The following is a 9651-nucleotide window of genomic DNA, read 5'->3' on the forward strand; positions in this document are numbered from 1 at the left end:
GGGGTGATCCTTTCCTGCTCCTAGATAAAAACTCTGGCAGGTTGGAGACTTTTCCATTCATTCTTAGATAATAAAACATCTTAGGGTCAGTTTAAGGCACATGCCTTGCCTCAATTTATAAATATTATCCATCCAAAATCTTAATTGAAACTCTGAACTTGACTTAATGTCAAAATTTCTTTCCCCCTCCAACTTAGATCTGGTTTGGGTGGGCAGCCTGTAGTGAGGGGGGGGCATTTTTCTCTGGGTCATTGTCTTGGGCCGTCTCAACCCCTCCAGCCCTGAGCTTGCTACCTGGTTTCTTGACCTTGCATGGCCCGGGGTAGGAAGGGAGGGATGGTAAGTGGATAGAAAGGTCCCATCATAACCTGGCTTTGAATTCTGGGCTTGGCAGAGTTTAAAGTATGTTTTTTCTCTTGTGGGCACTTTCATGGCCTCTTAGGAAATTCTCTTTTCTAGGGCCCTTTTTCCTGCAGGTCCCTCAACCCTGACAGATGTGTTGTATTGTGAGTGGTTGTTTGTTTCTCCTTCCAGCCCCTAGGAACTGGGCTTCATCTCTAGCTTCTTGCTGCTGGATTCCCTTTGCTCCTTCAAGTGGCCCCGTTGGACAGGATCACAACCACCCATGCCAGTCCTCTCCACGCTGCCCTCTCTATTCCTTGGAAACATGCGTGCATCCTTTGTCCTGACAAACTCGGAGAGCAGCAGGAAGCCGACACAGCAGCAGTCTCCTGGCTCTGCCATCTAAGCAATTCATTCTCATTTCTGTTCTCTGAGTTTCCTGGCAGGAGTCAGATGTGGTCCACAGAGACCCCCAATTGTAAGGACACACATATCGAGCTCCCTGAGTGGTGTCATAGAAGCCCATTCTTTAGGATTGAAGAAAGGAGGAAGCAACCCTGTCCCTCCAAGCTGAGATGGGACGTGGACTACTAATAGCACAGCAGCAAGTCTCTCCAAAGAAACCTCTTCAGAAATTTCTCTTCTTTCTCTACACTCTAACCTTTTTATTATCCTTGACCTGGCTGAGGGGTCTAACAATTGTTGGACTAGTTCTCTGAAATTTCCTCTGTAAATTCTGCACACGGAGAGGCAGCCTCACAGCCACGTTGGTATTTGGTATAGAACCTATCAGTAGCTCTGACTGAAGATTAGAATTGAAGCAGAAAGAGCCCTTTTTAGTAACATCCTGTTACACAGAAGACTAGTATCCAAAATAGAGAACTTCTACAAATCAAAAGCAAAAACACAACCCAGTATTTAAAAAATGGGCAAAGGATATGAACGGGCAATTCACAAAGATGAACCTTATACGGCAATGAACATGAAAAAGACGTTGAGGATGCATCATTTCCTGCGCAGATAGAACTCCCAGAGGTTGGGGCAGCCTTTGTCGCTCCTCTTTGGGTAAGTATTTGTCACAGTGCCATGTGTCAGAAATTCCTTTCCCCTTTCTTCCAGGAGCTCTGGAATCCTAGTGCACACAGGACTCCTGGGGGTCTGTCCTGTTGTCTCTGAATCCCCAGGATTAGCCCCCTCTCTTGCCCCCAGGACACACGGGAACCTTTCCCCCTCCATCGCCCATCCTTGCTGCACAACTGAAGCCCGTTGGCATCTTGTGGATCCCCTCACTTGCAGAGCAGAAGGGGTAAACCTACTATTGCGAATTGTATTTGCTCCAAGGCCATTTTAGAATTGATAACCAGATTACATGTGTCAAAAATACCCAGTGTTGGGCCGGCCCCGTGGCTTAGCGGTTAAGGTTAAGTGCATGCGCGCCGCTGCTGGCGGCCCGGGTTCGGATCCCGGGCGAGCACCTACGCACCGCTTCTCCGGCCATGCTGAGGCCGCATCCCACATACAGCAACTAGAAGGATGTGCAACTATGACATACAACTATCTACTGGGGCTTTGGGGGAAAAAAATAAATAAATAAAAATTATAAAAAAAAAAAATACCCAGTGCTTTAAATTGTAATGGGTTTCCTTTGGAAGCAGCTGCTACATCTCCCAGACTCTTTTTCTGTATTCTTTTTCCCTAAAGGAGTGATTTTTGTTGGAAGATTGTTTATTTAGTTTGGAAGGTTATAATAATTATCAGAGCCTTTCTGAGTCTTCCATAATGTTGTGTGTCTCAAAAACTCATTGTAGAACTTAGATTTGTCATGGGTGTTGGAACCAAATCCCAATTCCCGGGGCTTTTCCTGGGAGGCTGTTATCTCACCTCTGGCCAGAGGAGGAGGTGGACTCTCAGAAGTCTGGGCTGAGCAAAACAAAGGCCACCGGAATGATGGAGGCAGCCACGGCAAAGAGCACTGATGTCAGAGTCCAACTCCGAAGAGTTTTAAAAACAGTGTCTGCCTGTTAGAGTTGTTGTGAGAATTAAATGATGGGATATGCATGAGAGGGAACTGTAGACTCTAAAAGGGCCATACACATGCAAGGTTTTCTAATCACAGCACAGTCGGCCACGTCTTCTTAAAAATAGATTCTCTTTTTTCCATTATTAAATGAATTCAGATTCACGAAAGAGAGTTTTGAAAATACAAGCGAGTAGAAAGAGGAAAATACTCAGTCCCACCATTCGGAGCGACCACACAACACTGTAACGTATGCCCTTCGGTCACTCTCTGCGAAGGCTGGAGCTTGTTTTTTCATAGTGGTGTAAACATATGGAACATAGATGTGTGTTACCTTTCTATCTAATACCGCAATACTTCCTCACATTATTTCATTTTCCGTAAACCTATTTTTTTCTTTTCATTTTAATTTTTCAATTATGTAAACCATGAGTCCAAAGTTGAACCTATATAATAGGTGTATGTATATAGAAGCATCAAATTCTTTCCTCTTCCACCATGTTCCCTCCTTCCCCCCGTAGGTAACCATTTTTATTTGTCTATGATTTGTCTTTTCAGTGCTTTTATGTATATACATATTAGTATTTCCCCCTCCTTCCCACGTGTAAAGTAACATATATACTGTACCTTGTTTTTTTCATTGTACAGTATATCCTGGAGACATCCCATATCAGTAATTGGAGTTTTCCCTCATTGCTTTTTATGGCTGCCCAGTACTCCATTGTGTGGCTGTATTTTAACTTATTCAACCAGTTTCCTAAACAATGGCCATTTAGATTCTTTTAAATTTTGTACTATTACAAATAATGCCCCAGTAAATGACCTTGTGTGAATGTAATTTTGAATGGTTACAGAATGTATCTAACCTCACCTGTCCATCAGTTTTCAAAGCAGTTGCCTGAAACCCCATCCTCTATCCTCCTGCTCTGAATTCTCTCTGCTGCCTTCTGAATCATGCCTTGGTGACCCCAATTTCAGTCTCCGCCGCCCTGAACTTGGGGTTTGGGTGTGGGCTTTCCAGGATATAATCTTGACTGTCCCCAGCTCTCACCACCCACTATGGACTCAGATAGAAATGCCTGTGGGAACCCCCCACCCCCACCCCACCCTTGCCTGGCTTCCTTCTGGAGGAATTCCAAGAGGTTACGCCACACTTTATTTTGTCATTCTCTGATTGTTTTTTGTTTGGTTGGTTGGTTTTACTTTTTATTATGAAAATTTCAAACCCAGAGGAAAAGAGAAGGAATAAGACAATGAAAACCCAATACCTAGATTAAAAATTTCTTAACATTTTGCCCTATTCGATTCATCTTTGTATATTTTTCCTGAGCTATTTTAAAGAAAGTTCTAGACATCATTATGCTCCACATTCAAATACTTCTGCATACAAACCAAAAAATAAGGACATTCTCCAACATAAACACCATTATCACACCTATCAATAAGAAACAATAGTAAAAAAAGTAAACTAATTTCCTAGTTACTAATACCCAGTCCATATTCAAATTTCCCTGGTTGTTCTAAAAATATCTTTTACAACTTATTTTTTAAACCAGGATCCAATCAAATACCACAGATTGCATTTGGTTATGTCTCTTTTTATTTAGAACAGTTCTCCCTCATGCTCCTTTTTATTTTTCATCAAATTGACTTGTCTTTTTTGTGTGTGTGTGTGAGGAAGATCAGCCCTGAGCTAACATCCCTGCCAATCCTCCTCTTTTTGCTGAGGAAGACCGGCTCTGAGCTAACATCTATTGCCAATCCTCCCCCTTTTTTCTCCCCAAAGCCCCAGTAGATACTTGTATGTCATAGCTGCACATCTTTCTAGTTGCTGTATGTGGGACGCAGCCTCCACATGGCCAGAGAAGCGGTGCGTCAGTGCGCGCCCGAGATCCGAATCCGGGCCGCCAGTAGCGGAGCGCACGCACTTAAACGCTAAGCCACGGGGCAGGCCCCATCAAATTGACTTGTTGAAGAGACTTAGCCAGTTGTCTTCTGATGTGTCCCACATCCTGGATTTGTCTGATTGTTTTCTCATGGTGTCATTCATCTTGCTCCTTTATCCCCTCCATTTCTCCCCTACCTCCTTTTTTTTTTTTTTTTAAAGTTTTGTTCACCCAACATGGCCTCTTGGTTTGTTTTGATCTCTTTCCATGAGAAATTTTCCTCTAATGATCCTGGGCTGATTGGAAATCCCTGCTAATTGCTGATTGTTTACCTTACTATGGGTCTCGTCCTTAGCTGTCCGTCCCCTCTTCCCTCATGTCAGTAAGTCTCATTCCCCAGGAAGATGCTTCCAATTTCCTGCCTGGAGGGCGAACACCTGGGAGCCAGTGGGGGCAGGAGTTTGGGGCTTTCAATATTCAACACATAAACATCCTTCAATCCGGCTGTGTTCTGACGGAAAACACAGTGCCTGTCATTTCTCAGAGCAGATGCCCTCTCTTCTTTCCAGAGGATAAACTTCTGTCTGGTCTCTGCTGGGGCAGGGGAGAGACTACTGCCTGGGAGAAGGGATCTGGAGGTTGAACTGCTTCTAAACAGCCTTTTCATCAATCCTCCTGCTTTTGCCTCCACCCTCACTCTTATTACCCATGGTAGTTATTGCTGCCAATCCCCAAGCTCTTGGGGTGCACTGTAAAAGGGATTCCCGTTTGGTTTTCTACCTGCTAGCTTTCTTGGAACTGCCTGAATCACTCACCACTTCTCCATCTGCTTTCCGGTTTCCAAAATATTATTGCTGCTATCTCCTTTCCTGTTCTCTTGGTCCTTGTGGGTTTGTATCCTTTACAAATCCCTTTATTGATGCTAGAGGGGTGTGAGGAGGGAGCCAGAGTAATACATGTGTTTATCCACCAGCTTTATCCTTTCTTTGATTTAGAAAAATGCTTTGATTGGTGTGATGAGCCTTTTGGTTAAGAAAGACTTGCTCTCAGCCATACAGGGCCCCTGGGCTTTCAGATATAGGTGATGGCAATGCCGAGGGGAAGCCGAATTGCCCAGCATCGCACTGAGGAGAATGTTGAGTTTCTGGAGAGAAGAGAGCGATCTGCGACTAGGGGGAAATGGGAGATGTGAGAAGGGTGCAGGTGACAAAGGTCTAGAGAGAGACAGGAGCTAAAGTGATGCAGGTGAGTCAGCACATGAGGAGAGAAAGGTAGCTGATGGAAACTTCCCTGTGGGGGGAGCTGGCAGAGGAGCTTTGGAAAAGACAGGCCTCATCTCCAACTTTAGGTGTTGTGCTGTGGTGTTGTGGCAGAGACTGTTATCTCTCCCTACATTTACTCTTCCCTTTGTTTTTCCTAGTTTTTAGCTGGGCACATTATCACCTGGAATAAAGAGCATATTTCCCAGCTTCCCTTGCAGCATGTCATGGTCGTGTGACCCAGTTCTGGCTAATAAGATATAATCAGAAGTGTGACCAAGTGCAGACCAATAAATGTAAGCTGAAGTGTTAGGTTGGAATCCCAGGAAGGCTAATTAAAGGGGAATTCACTCACCTAGGATAACCTCCTTTTTGCCCGTCTACCTTTCTTCCTTCTTCCAGACTGCAATTTGGAAGCAATGACTGGAGCTCCGGCAGTTGTCTTGTGTTATGAGGTCACCTTGAAGAGGGAACAGAAAGATAGGAGTCTGGGTCTAGCACCGTGAAGCTGCCATACCCACTTTGGACTGCTTACCTCTGGACTTTTGTTTTTTTAACGTAAAAGAGAAATAAAAGCCTTTGGGTTTTTTCCCCCCTGTGTTATCATAGCAATCACTTATCACATGGCAGGTAGTGTCCTAGCATAGTAATTTTATCATAGTAATCATCATATGCCAAGTAGTGTTCTAAGCACTTGGCTTATATACTAACTAATGTAATCTTTACACTGCCAACCCTATGAGGTAGGTGCTATTATTATCTCTGTTTTACAGATGAGCAAGGAGGCACAGAGAGCCTATCTAATTTGCCTAAAGTCACCTAGCTAGTAAAGGCTAGTAAACTGGGCGGTCAGGTCCTATAAGCACTGTCCTATGCTGTATAAACATGCCCAAACCCAATCCTCACTGACAGTACCGCCCCGGGATCTGCCACCCACCACAGTCAGGTACTATCGGCAAATTTTGAGTATTCCTGGTGAGTGATTTACAGGACACAAGGCAGTAAGCACACTCCTACCCCAACCCCGGCCCCAGTTCCCCGAATCACCTGTCCCCTGACGCTGATGTGAAGGAAGATCCCGGAGTTTCGGGTTGTGACCAGCAGGGGTGCGAGCAAAGGCCCAACAACAAGCAGATCCTACAGGAAGGAACCAGGGAACCTGGAAGGGCAGGGAGATGTGGGCTGCAGCGGGGACCAAGAGCCGATTTCCCCAAATGCATTAGAGGAAGGTGGCAGAGAGAGACGCTCACGTCCAGCAGTGTAAAGCATTTCCAACATTTAGCATCATTTCCTCAGCACTGAGTCCCAGGCATGAGCTTTGGTACATCTTTACTTCATTTGAATTGAATTGATGAAAGAATTCTTTAGCTAATTTCAGATGCTCTACTCATTATGAATAAAGTGATCCCCACAGATTCTGCTCTAACTCTGGTACGTAAAATTAGGGGCCGAATTTTAAGATACTAATAAGAGCACTTGGCACCATAAAACCATCTTTATTGGTTGAATTAATCAAAGACAAGAGATATAAAGTGTTAAAAAGAGAGACGAGTGTGTGCTAGACGTTCACTCCTTTGATTAATGAGGAGGCCCAGAGGTGAAGCTTTCTCAGGAGGCTGTAGTGAGAAAGTTGGGCTGTTCCTGTTGCCGCCTTATCTCTCTGAAACTTCCAGTGCTCAGGGGCATCAGTTACAGTCCCCAAGCCGATTGTAAATAGGCCAACCTCAAGGACTCCTTTGCAAGCTAGAAGGTGCTTGAGGCAGAGTTTGAGTTCATGCTAATTAGCTGTGAGTTTTCGGTGCTGAGCCAAGTGAGTCAGTTTGCCCTGGGTCCTTAGGTGGCTCTCGGGCTCGTCTCCTGGTGACAGAAGTGAGGAGAGTGGAGGAGGGCGGGCTTCTTGGGGGGCTCCACGAGGAGGGTATGGGATCAATAACACCATCTTAGAGATGCTCTTCTGCTCTGATTTTCCTTCTCATTCTTAATGAAGACACAAAATATAATGAGGCAAATGGGCCCTGCATTTGGAATGCAAATCTGGCCTGTAGAGCCACATCCTGGCAAAGCTGCCTGGGAGGAAACAGCTGTCACCGAAGAGTTCTTCTGGAAGATTCCCAGGAGAACCATGAGCTCGGCCCATAGCACTTCCTTTCTGTTTTTTTTTTTTTTTTTTTTTTTGCTGAGGAAGATTCGCCCTGAGCTAACATCTGTGCCAATCTTCCTCTATGTTATATGTGGGTTGCCACCACAGCATGGCTGACAAGTGGTGTAGGTTTTGGTGAACCCGGGCCACCAAAGCGTAATGTGCTGGACTTAACCACTATGCCACGGGGCCAGCCCCGCACTTCCCTTCTGAATGAGGGGGACAGTGACAGCCTGAGGGAAATCTGAAGCCAAAGCTGGGCTGCCTAGAGAAACAAATAGGTGTCCCCAAGGAACCTTGCGAAATGAGTCCAAATTGGACTCTCAGAGAAAATGCGAGAAAAGGAAAACATGAGCAAACCAATCATGGTTTCACACAGGTTTGGAGCTTGGAAGGTAATTCAGCCTATGAATGCTCACTAAATATTTGTTAAGTTTTTGAGTCACCGAAGAGAAACGGGCCTTCCTAAGGAAAGAACAAAGACTTTCAAATAGACAGTTCTGAGAGCTGCTCCACTAGATCAAAACAGCCTTATTCAGAAGAGTATGATAAACAACCTAGGAGCCTTTTCTTCTCAGCTTTTATTTTCTCCCTCCTGATCATTCATGTATTTCATGACTTCTCTTTCCTTCATTCACTTTTACCCCTGGGGATAGGGTCATGGAGCAATCCGGGATCCATCCAAGAAAGGATATTAAAGATGCCATCCTTGTTCTGCATTAAAGAGAGAACATCATAGAACCACAGAAAATGAAGCAAATCATTCACCTAGGACGGCTCAGAATAGATCATTCCCCAGGCTCTGCACCCACCATTCATAAATGAATCCAGAGCTTTTCTATAGAAGCTTAAAAGATTTTATTCCTAATACATTTTTTTCTCCTAGAGCTTTGGAAATATGGCTCTGTAATTTAATGATTACAGGAGATGAGCAAAAGAATGAACTAAATAAGATAACATCAGCCTGCTTTGTAATGAAGGGCCAATATTTCCAAATATAGAGCAAAATCCAATTGTGGTGCTCTTGTTTATGTTTCCTGCATAACATTGATGTGAGAGACCCCGCGGGAACACACACATGTCCTTTCCCACATAAAGAGGCTTCCGTTTGGCTCCGCACAAAGTTTGGGGAGGTAAACCACCCGCAGTCAATTTCTCTAAATCATCCTCACTGCCCTGTACGACAGTAACTTTGCTGATAGAACAAGCATAGGTTGGAACAAATCATACCCCAAAGCAATGAACAATAACCACTAGTTAGCATTAGAGATGGCAAGCCCCCAAACACCAGGGGACTTTCCTGTGGTCAATAAAAAGTAAAATTTAAAAAGTGAGGGCGTACAATGTGGTGTCCTGGAGTGAATCCCAGAGTAGTGAGAGGACTTTAGTGGAAAAACTGGTGAAACATGAATAAAGTCTGTAGTTTAGTTAATAGTAATGTACTGATGTTAATTGCTTAGTTTTGATCAAGGCACCACTGTTGGGTAATATGTTAACATTAGGAGAAATGGGTGAAGGGCATATAGACACTGTATGTACTCTGTACTATGGCTGCAACTTTTTTTTTCTTTTTAAGATTTTATTTTATTTTTTTTGTGAGGAAGATCAGCCCTGAGCTAACATCCATGCCAATTCTCCTATTTTTGCTGAGGAAGACCCACTCTGAGCTAATATCTCTTGCCAATCCTCCTCCTTTTTTTTTTTAATCATTTTATTTATTTATTTTTTTCCCCCAAAGCCCCAGTAGATAGTTGCATGTCATAGCTGCATATCCTTCTAGTTGCTGCATGTGGGATGCGGCCTCAGCATGGCCGGAGAAGCCACGCGTAGGTGCACGCCGGGGATCCGAACCTGGGCCGCCAGCAGCAGAGCGCGCGCACTTAACCGCTAAGCCACAGGGCAGGCCCTATGGTTGCAACTTTTCGGTGGATACAAATTTATTCCAAAATAAAAAGTTTATTTAAAAAAAAAGAGTGAGGCCACATTTTCATTTGCTACTAGTGGAAG

The sequence above is a fragment of the Diceros bicornis genome, chromosome 12 (genome assembly GCF_020826845.1).
Source record: "Diceros bicornis minor isolate mBicDic1 chromosome 12, mDicBic1.mat.cur, whole genome shotgun sequence".
NCBI lineage: Eukaryota > Metazoa > Chordata > Mammalia > Perissodactyla > Rhinocerotidae > Diceros > Diceros bicornis.